We start from the raw sequence: 14,076 nt of genomic DNA on the forward strand, positions 1-14,076 counted from the left end.
GTTTAGATGCACATGCTAGTAATTAAGTAGGGCTAAAATTTAGCCGAAATTAGTTGTAGTTGGCTAATAATTAGGTAAAGACTTTGCTAAAAAATGATTTTAGCCCTCCTATTTAGATGCATTAGAACCAATTTTACTTAATTTTCAGCTAACTAGCAATTAGCCTTTGCATCGAACACCCTTGTTATCTCGGGTTCAATCTAGATTTTATAGTGTTTGCTTGGGAGCCGACTAAACCCCATAGGTAATATACCCCTTAGATGCAGGTCAAGCCGGTTTCTCCAAAATGAACTGGACGGGATTGACCTGCTTTTTCTGTGACCCTCGCGCAAGTTCCCCACGACTTGATCTTTCTTTTTTTGCGTGTGATAGGGGAGGCACCACTGCCAAGGGCTTCTAGATCTCGCCGTTGGTGGCTCCTCATTGAGTGCTAGGAGTTACCGCTGCTAGGCGTCTTTGTCGGCATGTAAGACGGGTGCCGCTGCTCCTCGTCGTCCCCTTTGTTCCTTCGTCGGCAGGAGCTTCGGTGCATGTAGGATGAGTGTCGTCACCGAGTATGGGCGAGGGCCGCCATGTGCAGCGTCCAGGCCTGGAGGAGTAGCGGACTGCGCCACGAGTGAGTCATGCCTGGACAGAGGTGCAACAAGCCTCGCCGCCGACGAGCCATGGTCGACCTGAGGTGCAGGGCATGGCGGTGTAGCAGACCGCGTCCCTGAGAAAGAGCAGCTAGGCAGAACAGCGCAATAGACCGCATCCGGGAGGAAGAGAATCAGGGCATAGGAGCGCGGTAGGTCATGGCTGAGGTGAAAGGATGGATCTGAGTCCCCGCTCCTGCTAAAAAAAACCTATCAAATGGGCCTAAATGGTGCCCACGTGCCATGCTAAATTCTGGCGGCAAGCTAAACTTTGGTGGCCGAAATGGAAAAGGCTGACCCGATTTGGCCACCTGGGCATGCAAAAAAAAAAAAGGCCTACCAAATATTGGTAGCATCTCCAGCAGACTATCTAAACCCACTACCTATCCTATTTTTTAGTAGTGGAGAATAAAAAACGCCCTCCAACAGGCTACCTATGTGACTACTTACTTTTGTTGGTCCAACAAATTCTCCCTCCCACTACCTACATCTGTTGGGCCAACAAATCTCTCTACCTATTTTTTCTCTCTCCGATGTGACCCTCTCTCTCCTTCCGCTCGCATGCCCGCACCAAGCCTGCACTGCTCGTCGGCGCTGCCCCGCTCGCGTGCCCGCACCAAACCTGCACTGCTCGTCGGCGCTGCCCAGCTCGCTAGCGCCGCGCCCTGCTCCATAGCACATCGCCCTTGCTCATGGATGCGGCGCCCTGCTTTCCGACGCGGCAGCCCCTGCTACCCCGCGTGGCAGCTGCTTGCCGGAGTCCTACTTGCCAGCGTGCTGTGCTGCTCCCAGCCAAGCCGCGGGCCCACCTGAGGCCGCATCATGGCCACTCTATGGCCTGTCGTAGCCCTGCACTCCTCTCCGGCCAGCCAGACGCCACCGTCGGAGCTTTCCTTGCCAGCATCGATAGTGCGTTCATCTCCCGAAGCAATCCATGGAGAAGAAGATAGAAGATATTATGACATGTGGGACCTAACTGTTATTCTCTGTTAGGATTGTTTTGGGTAGTCAATTTTAGGTAGTACTGCTGGGGTTAAAAGTAAAATTTAAGTAGTATAGAAATAGCTGGCTACCCAAACTGAGAATTAGGTAGGCTATTTTAGGTAGTACTGCTGGAGATCGATGCTCTAAGGATGAAAATGGTCTAAAATGGTTGAGAAAATGGTCAAACTATTTTTAAACTCACATTCTTACATGGAACAATATAAAAAAAAGAGATGTTGAAAACAGAATAAAACAGAAACCAATCGATAGCGGTTGGAAAGCGGTGACTCTAATGCCCACCTATGTAAGCACTTCAAATATTCATTTTGTAATAGATACAGACGAGATTTTCCAGTTAGATAACCGTGAACATGGTCAGAGAAACGAAACAGTCTTTTTTATCCTCTTAACTCTTAACTTTTGTGATCGTTTGATTTATCTTACTACCTAAAAATCAGTTTTTTAATGCCTTTCAGCTTTTTAAAACTGTTTTTTGGACACTAGACAATTTTGACGATGAATCTACTGATGTAACGCCATGTCAGAGGGTAAATTTGTAACGCCCTAATCCAGACCTGCTAATTAACTCTCTTGCGCTTTCGTCTTCCCTTCACACAAAAGGATCGATCCGGAGTTACTAAACTAGAAATACTAATACTATGCTTGGTGCTACAGTACTCTGAAGCTATAGTACTTCATCACTACAGAGTTGCGACTTTGGTCTAGCCCAACTGGCCCAATGAGTTAGATCTCATATCCACCCACCCTCAAAGGATTTGATGTCTTCGTCGAGCTATCAAACCATCTTACCATATGGGACAAACGTTCAAGATCGACTCTCTTGGCCACGTTCTTATTTCCAGTTCTCCTGCCTAGGTGCCATGCCCTCACTAGAGCCATACAATAATTTGTCTAGGCTTTCAGATCATACGCACAGTAAAACCGCGAGAGTTGGCTATGAATACCGTTTTGTAATGCCCTGACTCAGGATGACGGTTAAGGCCCACTTTACACATTGAATGAACCACACCCGCTGATTAACTCTCTTGTGCTTCCGTCCTCACTTCATGCAAAAGGATCGTTCTGGAGTTAACAACCTCGTAGGTCCAAGCTTTTAAGCTGATCCGACGATTGTTCCATTTCCGATATGAGACTAAACTAGTAATACTATGCCCGACACTATAGTACCCCAAACCTACAGTACCTCATCGCTACAGTGTCGTGAATTTGGTCTAGCCCAACTAGCCCAATGAGCTAGGTCTCACAAAATTGAGCTAAGTTAAATGTTCAAGGAAGTAAATCAGTCTACAAATATTTTTTAAAAAAAATATCTAAAAATCATTAAAAATAACTTTTCAACAATTTTATCCAAAAATTTTACATGAAAAAATAATACAATTAAAAACCCTAAAATCTAGTTTAACTTTAAAAATCATAAAAAATTTATTTTAGTTTGAAAATTATGAAACTAGTTACAATTTTTGTATCTCGTCTCTATCTCTTGGTGTCTAGATAGAAATAGTTTGGATCTCGATAGACTCGTGTTGGTGCTTATTTGCTAGTAAAAACTCTCGTTATTTATTATTGTTGCAATAGCAGATTCTAGCAGGTGGATTAGGGGGACCTCTGCTCGGACTGGCTGAGGTTCCTAGAAGGAACTGGTGAGCAGCACTAACCAAACGTTTACAACATTCAGTGTCCCTTTTTATAGGACACATTTTGTTCTGTGGGCCAATTACACAAATGCCCTGTGACTATGGCAGTCCTTCAAAATATCCTATTTTCAGTCTTACGGTGCTAGGGGCACTTTGGCCAGACCTCCGCGGGCCATCTCTAACTATTGGGCCTCTGCTTTCTGGGCTCTCTATGGCCTATCCTCCATTGGTGAAGGTGGTGGGGGTGACACTTTTGAAAGGTCCTATTATGTCTAGAGGGGACGAATAGCCTATTTAAAAATCTATAAAGTACTAGAGCAAAAGATTAGTATAACAAATGGCGCAATCCAATTTGCTCTAGCTCTACAAGGGTTGCAAGGACCTATCCAACAATTCTAGTTACTAAGATCACTAGACAAACAAGAGCTATGTCACTACAAGCTACACTACTGAACTAATCTACACAAAGCTAACCTAGCAACTAAAACTAATTACACTACTTTGTGGAAATATAAATGGAGAGGATGAGTTCTTTATACCGCCGTGTAGAGGCAAGTGAACCAATCAATACAATAAAGACCAATCACTGGGAGAAATCCAATCACACACAAGAGATGGACCAATCACGTGGTGCTTGCTCGCACACTAGTCCCTATTGTGTCGACCAACACTTGGTAGTTCGGTGGCTAAGAGGTGTTGCACAAACCCCGTCCGCACGTAGGACACTGCAAGAACCTACCCAAAAGTGAGGTAGCTTAATGACATGAGAAGTCCGCTAGAGTTGCCTTTGGCGCTCTGTCAGGGAAGGCACAAGAACCCCTCACAATCACTAGGAGATGGCCACGAACAATCACTAACTCATGCCAATACTCCTCTACTGCTCCAAGCCGTCTAGGTGGCAGCAACCACCAAGAGTAACAAGAAAACCACAGCCACAATGATCCCCAAGTGCCACTAGATGCAATTACTCGAGCAAATGCAGTTTGAATCACTCTCAATCTCACTAGGATGATGAATCAATGGTGGAGATGAGTGGGAGGTGTTTGCTTAGGCTCACACAGATGTCAAGTATGTCAAAGTGTCAAGAGAGACACCCATGAGCTGGCCAACAAGTATTTATGGAGGTCCCCAACAAATAGTCATTACCCTCTAGAACCTCCCTCTGTCAGGGCTGTCGAACGCACTAACGCTAGGCGTCAGATGCTGCCTAGCATTCGATGGTCCTCTGACAGCACCACTGGATCGCTGCCACATGTCCTTAGTTAAATGTGAGCTACTGATTGCCAACGATCACTAAAATGTTGAAGCACTGTGTTAAGAGGCTGAAGGGTCGAGATGGCAGACTAGAGAGGGAGTGAATAGTCCTTTCTAAAACTTATCACGCCGGCTAACCGAAACAAATGCGGAATTAAAACTATCGGTCTAGTCAAGACTACACCCCTCTATCTAAGTTCTCTAGCACCTTCTAAGAGATCCTAAACAAGCAAACAAGGTGCTACCTTAGCAATAGCTCACCTAACCAATTCTAGGAGCAAGGTCACACAAACCTATGCCACTAGTACTTTGCAAACCGGGGAAGCTCCTAAACAACTAGTAAGCAAAAGCACTAAGCTCCTAAGCTCACTAGCAATGCTCAATAACAAGGCAACCAATACCAAATTAGGGAGTGCAAATTACTTGGCTATATGTTGACAGTGGATAACGTCAACTTTTATTACAACTTTAGACCTGAAGGAAAACATGAAAACAGACTAGTCTAGGGTTTTATCTGACAATTTCCATGAGTTTTGTATATTATGTATTTTCTAGGGTGAGTTTTAGGAAAGCTAAAAAGAGGGACTCTAGTGCAAAATAAACACAAAACTTATCCACCACGGGAAACATCGAGAGAAGACTCAGGAAGGATAGAGAATACACCTGAAGCAACGGGGGGCCTAGCGGCTGACAGGTGGGTCCGGCCGGCCCCACCCTAGCGCCGGCCAGTGCCCCCCTTTAGGGTTTCGGCCCCCTCTTCTAAAAGCTTCCTCCACCACCTTTGAGGAGTCATCTTGGCCCTTCGTTAAGTTGGTTTGATCCTACGGCACACGCGCATCTCACCGTACTATAAATACATGGGTAGCCCCCCTGGAGACAATCCTGAATCAACCAATTCATCAAGGCCTCAAGCATCAAGCACCTTCAAGTTCATCAAGAGCCTTCTAGTTCATAGTTCTAGTTAGTTAGATTAGAAGTAGAGGAGATCTAGTTCTTCATCGGGATCTAGAGCCCCTAGCGTCAGTTTGGAGCGCAAGAGTTCGGTAATAGATCTAGTTCTTAATTTACAGTATTCAATTGTACATTAGGGAGACTTTATTCTTAATAGATCCATATGTTCTTAATTGCATTAGTCATTGTCTACTTTGATTATATGTCTAGGATAGTTGGTTTGATCTTATGGAATTCATGTAATTGCTCGTATAGCGTTTACCTAATCAATCGTTGGGTAGATGATAGACAATATGTAGATATGGTATCTAGATATCTTGTTTGTTTGTGAGTGCACCCTGATGTGTCGATCGTGTGGTAGTCCTCGTAGGTGACAGCTGTGTTGGTTCCTCTATAGTCCACCCCCCATACGTAGGACAAGCATGGGCGCGGTCGCGAAGGAGGTGACCCTTGTGTCTTAATATCCTCATTAGTTGATGCCTCTTTACATGTAATAATGATATAGGGTTGACTTAACGATGATTTCTAGATGTAATTGCACTAATTAGAGTTATTCATTGGCGTAGTTATAGAATTATGTCAGATCCAACTCTCTAGTTTATCCATTGGCTAACTATGATTATGACTAGTAGATGCTCTGATGATTATCCTTAATTATGATACTTAATGATTATGCTATCACTATTATTTATCTATATTTATCTTGTGACCTCTGCCTGTTATGAGTAGATTATAACCTTGGGTAATATCATTTATTCATCCTATATAGTTTCTTATCAATATAATAGATTATAGTTTAACACTTAGCCTTCCCAGTGGTATAAATATAAATCGACAACCTAGATGAACTCCCTAGGTAAAATGCTACAACGGTATAATTATCTATCTGCTTGCAGAACCCATTTAGTTTATAATTATATTCATATCAGTTATGCTATGCCTAGTTGCAGTAGAACATGTGAATGTATATTAAATTCCTAGCAATATAATTAGGGATGACAACCTACTTTATGCTGAGGAATGTTAGAGTGGTTTGTTGATATTTGACAAGTTAATGATATACCGTGCATTTCTGGTGTTGTTGCTAGGGGTAGGGTTTATCTCTATTTTTAGTGATGACAGTAGTAAATGTCAACAAGCATTTTTGGCGCCGTTGCCAGGGAAGGCACAATAAAATTAGGATATATTGATAACATATATACATATGGATAAAGTTATATTACCAATCAATTTCTACTCCATCAGGTAGACCCTTCGTCTTTATCATTTTCTTATCTTATGCAGGGTGATGAATGAATGGTTTTGCTCTTCCAGGAAACTTTACTGAAGATCCAGAGAAACTCCTTAGGAAGAAGTTTGTAGAAGCAAGGGACAAATTTGAATCACCATCAAGAACACCCTCTGCTGCTCAAGCTAGCTCTTCAGAGGAGCCAGCTCTAACATTGGAAGAGGAATTTGAAGGACAAATAGAAGAATAAGCAGAAGAGTTAGGAGGAAACCTAGCTCCTGTGTTTGAAGACATGGCTGAGAAGACACTACGAGAGTTCTCCGCCCCAACAACAGCAAACATTCGGACTGGACCAGCAGTCAACACTGGGGAGAATGGATTTGAGGTCAAGCCTGCTCTCATCACCATGGTTCAAGCCAGCCAGGAAAAAGCTCATGAAGATGCAAGTGCACACCTACAACACTTTCTAGAGATCTATAGCACCTTCACGATCAGAGGAGTACCAAAGGATGCTATCTTACTCCGTATTTTCCCGTTCTCATTATTGGGGAAAGCCAAGCAGTGGTTCTACACCAACAAGAACAAACACAATACATGGGACCTTTGCTCAACTGCTTTTCTGGCAAAATTCTTTCTTATAGCCAAGACTAATGCTCTACGTGGGAAGATTTTAAGTTTCCAACAATAACATGATGAATCATTCACTGAAGCATGGGAAAGATTCTAGAATTACATTGAAGACTGTCCTCATCATGGGATAGAGGAGTGGTTGTTAATGCAGACTTTCTATCACAGGCTCATCTCTAGTACCCATGAGTCTATTAATGCTACAGCTGGCGGAGCTTTCCTGTCACTTAAGCTCTCAGACGCTAAAGCACTTGTTGAGAAGATGGCCTCAAATTCAACATGCAATGAAGAATGTACGCAATCTCATAAGAAAGGAGGAGGAATCCATCATCTCAAGGAAGCTGACATGGTCACTGCCAAGCTAGACCTCATCATGAAGAAGCTCGACATAGAGAAGAAGGAAGTCATGCACATCAATGATTCTCATATGATATGTGAAGAATGTGGAGACTACGAGCACTCAGCTATCAGTTGCCCTACACTATAAGAGGATGTGAACTTCATCAACAATAACACCTACTATCGTCCTCAACAAAATCAAGGATGGAATCAACAACCTTGACAAGGTAATTACCAAGGTAACAACCAAGGTAATAATTTTAATAACAATTTTATGCCTTTAATAGAATTAGTTGCTAGTCAATCCAAACTACTAGATCAAATGACTAGGAAACTAACATCAAATGATAAAATATTGGAAAACATACATACTAGGATGGATACTTTTGCTTTTGCTATAAAGAATCAGCATAGTTTCAATAAAATGCTAGAATCACAATTAACTCAATTAGCTGCTGTTGTTCCTCCATTAGAAAAAGGCAAGATTCCAGGCCAACTTGAAGATTTAGAAACTGCTAACCTTGTTGATATTCACAATGCAACCCAATGTTATATTGAGCCTGCAGCTGTACAGTGGATTGACCACTCTCTACCAGAGAAGATGGGAGACCTTGAAAGACCTGTCATTCCTATCTCTATAGGATGCCATAGCTTTCTAGAGGCTATCTGTGACTTCGGTGCAAGTGTCAACATCATGCCGAAGGTAATTTATGAGAAAATATTAAATGATCCCTTGTTGTACACAAATATGCGTTTGCAGCTTGCAGATCAGTCCATCTGCTACCCTGAGGGAGTACTAGAAGAAGTTGTCATTAGAGTGGGGCAATCATATGTCCCAGTTGACTTCGTGGTCATGGAGACAGGAGTAGATCGGAAGGCACCCATCATTTTGGGCAGACCATTCTTGTGCACAACAAAAGCCATCATCTATGTGGAGTACGCTAAGATTGTCCTATCCATCAAGGACAGGAAGGAGATATTCACATTCAAGAAACGTGTCCTAAAAGCTCCTGCAGCCTCGAAGCAATTCTACCAACAAGAAAAGCAAGAACAACAATCAATGCCGAAGAAGAAGAAGAAGAACAAAAGATGGAGGACCAAGCATGCACCTATAGAGACAACTCAATTGATCACCGCTCTCAACACAGAGAATGATCATATGCTACCCAAGCCATTTCCAATCAAGAGAGGTGATCCAGGAATCCCAATCATCGAATGCACAATCAAAAACACCACCTTCCCTCACACTGTCTGCGACACTGGATCAGGCTGCAATGTAATGTCAAAATAGGTATATGATGAATCTTTTGATTTACTTTTATACCCAACATATATTTAGTTGTAGATAGCGGATCAATCAATAAGGTTCCCAGAAGGAGTGGTCAAGGATGTCATGGTAAGAATTCAAGGACAATATATACCTATAGATTTTCTAGTTCTTGACATGTAGGGAGATGATGAGTCCCCAATCCTCTTGGGAAGACCGTTCCTCTATACAGCCAGAGCCAACATCTACATCGGATCAGGGCATATCCACTTCAACCTACCTACCGGAAAGGTATGCTGTCAATTTAAAATACAAGTTAACCATGAACAGATCAGGAAGCAACGCAACAGGAGAAGACGCCAAGCCCACTGTGAGGCTGCCCAGCCTCACTACGGATGGAAAGACTTTCCTGGGAAGATTATGAAATATGAAGATCGCTTCACGAAGTAAGAAGAGAACACACAAGCACCCCGATGGAGTGAGTGGGCCAAAGAAGCTGAAAGGATGGACCAAATTGTCAAGAAAGAGAAAGAAGAGATCTTAGCCCGATTAGAAGCCTGGGAAAAGGAGAACAAAGCTAAAGAGTTGAAACTAGAGAAGGAAGAAGCAAAAGAGACAAAATCAAGATGGAAGGAAGACGCACGTACGACATCACCACAAGATGGAGAGTTAACTGAGGTTACCTCAGACAATGAACCCACTGAGTAAGTCTTCTCTGTCATCTAAGTCCTGTCGGTAGACTTTAAATTCCGTACCCTAGCCATAAGCTCAGAATGGTAGTTATCTAGTTAAATTAGCATGCATTAGTAATTTCACTTTAATACACTTAGTATAATATTTATTTCTCCTGGCATATTAATACAAAATACAAACAAATATTTACTGCTTTTATTACTGCATCATAAATACCAAAGCCCCATGTGAATAAACTTATGGTAACCCCTTAGGCATATTTACTGTGGTGGCATAAAAAATAAATAAATAGCATTCATATTTAATTCCTGCATCATAAATAGAAAATTCAAAAAGAAGAGATAAGTGAAATCCTGTTTAAATCAGACAACATTAAAATTAGCTCATAAGAATAATCAATTACTCATTGGCTGACCGCTAACCCATTATTAAATTCAAGCCTCGAGTTTTGGTTTTCTTATTGGAGTATGACTATGTAGGAATAACATCATAGCGAGGAGAGAGTCTATCAGTGGCACCCACCGGGTTCGCCACTGGTTAGCTCACCCGAAGGACATCTACACCAAGTATTGCAAACATCCAGCTTGGGGAGGAGCATCCCTAGTTATCAGGTAATTATACCTAAGCGATTATCGAGTCTACTTAGATATAAAAATATCAAAAATATGTAGGTACATGAAGGTCCACAAGTCATAGAGTCTTTGTGAGTTTATAATTAGTTAAATATTAGAGTCTGTTTAGAGTAAGTTTAAACTAGAACCAAATAAAAATTGATCAAACATCAAAATTTTGTCTTGGAAATGATGAATAGTTGCTCTATTCTTTACAAGTACCTAGATTCCAACGTTAAATTTTCTCGAGTTTTAGACATTACTGTTTTAATTTGAAGATTTACTCTAAACCAGCAATTTGTGGAGGCATAAGTTTGAGTTAAGTCTAGGTAGTTGGTTGATATGATCATTGAAAGTTTGAGCTACTATTTATCTTATTCCTAGCATTACGAAGTTCTAGAGATTTATTTTGAAAACCCTAAACCCTACATGATGAGCTCTTGTATGACAAATTATTAATTCCTACCAAGGCCATATATAATATCCAATTAGAGTTAGGAAAACATTTGCACATTTATGCTGCTTGCTTTGCATTGAGTTTAGTCAGACTTTGTAGTATACCTTATGAGACTCTTGTCATGCTTTTAAAAATCAAGATCACATACACACTCCAGTTCACATATGCATTATTCCCACACTAGGAGTAACCACAATCATTTCCATTCTATGTTCATCAATCATGTTTTTCTCCTACACTGGGAGTAAACACCGACAATCACCCTATAGGATAACCCTTGCCTTTAATGTTCTAAGTTTTTAGTATTACCTCTCTAATTATTTATTGTATTCAAAGGATACATGTGGCTATGCAAAAATATATAAAAGAGGAAAAGGGAGTAAAAGATGGACAAGTGTCCTAGTAATTAAAACAATGGGTAGTAGATGCCCGCTCCCTGACTTAAAAAATGACGAATAATAAAGATAGCCCATGTCTTCCTGTGAAAAGTTCCAAGATCAAAAGAGAGATTTATCCTCAAAGAGAAAAAGTAGAAATAGAAATTAGCTACAAGTACCACAAATACACCTATCCACCATATTCCATACACATGCACACCTTGGTTTGATTGTATGCATCGATTCTCTATGGATCCATTAGTTGACTTTACAATACATGTATTGCAAGTATGCCTATCCTTGTTATTAGCACTCCTATAAGCTCTACCATATATATATCTTTAGCTATAGGAGGTATAACATCATTAATGCCTCAAGAGAGAACCATAAATACCACATATATTGAGAGACTTGAGGGTGTCATACAATTAAGCTCTGAGTTTTATTCTAAAAACTTATAAAAACTCTAAAATAATGGTTCTGTAAAGAATTTGAGACATAGTGCTTGACCTGATTGTTCTATCTTCTAATTACTCAAGACTCGTGCAAAAGCTATAAAGCCCTATGGTTAAAGGTAAAATGGGTAAGTTTGAAGATTATAGCACGTATTAACTAATCTGGAGGAGAATCTTTGTTTGGGAGCATGTGTACTTGGAAAGAATGAAAACATTGTAGCAACTCTTGATCCAAATACATATACTGCTTTGGCTTGGTTTGCCAACGGACTGGCAAAAGGTAAGCTTTGGGGAATTGTTGATGGTGGATAACGTCAACTTTTATTACAACTTTAGACCTGAAGGAAAACATGAAAACACACTAGTCTAGGGTTTTATCTAACAATTTCCATGAGTTTTGTATATTCTGTATTTTCTAGGGTGAATTTGAGGAAAGCTGAAAAGAGGGACTCTAGTGCAAAATAAACACAAACTTATCCGCCACGGGAAATGTCACGAGAAGACTCAGGAAGGATCGAGAAGGCACCCGAAGCAACGGGGGCCTTGGCGGCTGCCAAGCTTCCTCCACTGCCTTTGAGCAGTCATCTTGGCCCTTGGTTAAGTCGGTTTGATCCTACGGCGCACGCGCATCCCACCGGACTATAAATACATGGGTAGACCCCTAACCAATTCATCAAAGCCTCAAGCCATCAAGCATCAAGCGCCTTCAAGTTTATCAAGAGCCTTCTAGTTCATAGTTCTAGTTAGTTAGATTAGATGTAGAGATCTAGTTCTTCATCTTGATCTGGAGCCCCTAGCGTCGGTCTAGAGCACAAGAGTTCGGTAATAGATCTAGTTCTTACTTTACAGTATTGAATTGTATATTAGGAAGACTTTATTCTCAATAGATTTTAAAAGGATCAAGATGCCCAAGAGGGCGGTGAATTGGGCTTCTCTAAAAATTTAAGCAACCTATAAGCTCCAATTCAACCCCTTGTGCCTAGTGCGATCTAGAGAGCTACCGGATAAAAGAGTTTTGCAACCTAGTTCCAATCCTATTCTAGCATGGCAATTCTAGGAATGTAAAAGCACAAAGTAATTCCACAAAGTAAATGCTAGAAAGTAAAGGAAGAGAGCAAGAAAGGCTCGGTGATGTTTTGCCGAGATATCGGAGAGTCGCCACTCCCCACTAGTCCTCATTGGAGCACCCGCGCAAGGGTCTTGCTCCACCTTGGTCTACGCAAGGACCAAGTGCTCCCTACAGGCTGATTCTTCGACACTCTGTCGCGGTGACACGACTGCTCACAAGCTTGACCGAGCCACCCACAAGAACTTTGGGCGATCTTCGTGCCTCCAATCACCGTCGAACCGTCTAGGTGATGGCGATCACCAAGAGTAACAAGCAATGAACTCTCACTTGACCCAATCAAGGCACTAGAGAGTGGTGGATGCACACTTGACTCTTAGAACTCAACTAGAGAAGGATTAACTCAAGAAATCTCTCAATTCTCAATCCTCTCTAGGCTCTTGCTTCTCTCTTGCACCACAAGGTGATTCTCAACTGATCAAATGGGCAAGAGACCTCCCATAGATGAGGTGGAGGAGTATAAATACTCCCCATCAAGTCCAAGGGCCGGCCAACCGTTTTACATTAAAAATGGGAGCACCGGACGCTGGTAATGTTGCACCGAACGTACTGCACCGAGCGTCCGGTGACACATTAATGGCTAACTGTACTTGCTCTGACAATGCACCAGACGCTCCCTCAGAGGGTCCGGTGACACTGTCCGGTGTGAGGGTGAATTTACACCCTCCCTGGGTTTAGGACCGGACGCTCCCTAGTGAGTCCAGTGCTAGCGTCCGGTGCCCTGGTCTCCTACAGACCTCCCTGGGTATAGGACCGGACGCTCCCTGGTGAGTCTGGTTCTAGCGTCTTGTGCCTAACCCTAGGCACCCAGTCACTCTGTCTTGAGTCAACCTCACCGGACGCACTCACATAGCGTCTGGTGTTGCATCCGGTGCTGCATCCGGCACCCAAACTTCATCGAAACGCGATAACATTTCATCGAAACTTCATCCGGTGCCCTAATCCAAGGTATTGAAGCATTTCACCTTCTTGGAGCAAGCTAGGAAGTGTCGACTGGTGTGCTTCCCAACTAGCCAGACCTTGTAGCGTGACAGCTTCCCATGGAAGCAACACAATGTGGTCAAGCGATCAATGCCCTTTAGTTGGCACATTGCAGGACTGCAGGAGGAAGTGTCAGACTAATCTGATCGTGAACATGGAGCACAATGCAATGAACACATGTTAATTGAGACCGAATATGGATGAAAAATTGAACAAACATCTGTTGGTCTAATTAGATTTGAGTAACCATATACACTAGTCTAAGTCTACTTGGAGTAATATTCACTATTCATTGAACAATATGTTATAACAGTTGATAAACAAATATCCATGAAGTGGAGTAAGTTTGGTTACTCAAAAACCATCATAGTCCATCCTAAATGACCCTTACAAATGAACAAACAGAGTCATAAACACACACACATCAATAACAAAC

This window comes from Sorghum bicolor, chromosome 5 (assembly GCF_000003195.3).
Source record: "Sorghum bicolor cultivar BTx623 chromosome 5, Sorghum_bicolor_NCBIv3, whole genome shotgun sequence".
Classification (NCBI taxonomy): Eukaryota; Viridiplantae; Streptophyta; class Magnoliopsida; order Poales; family Poaceae; genus Sorghum; species Sorghum bicolor.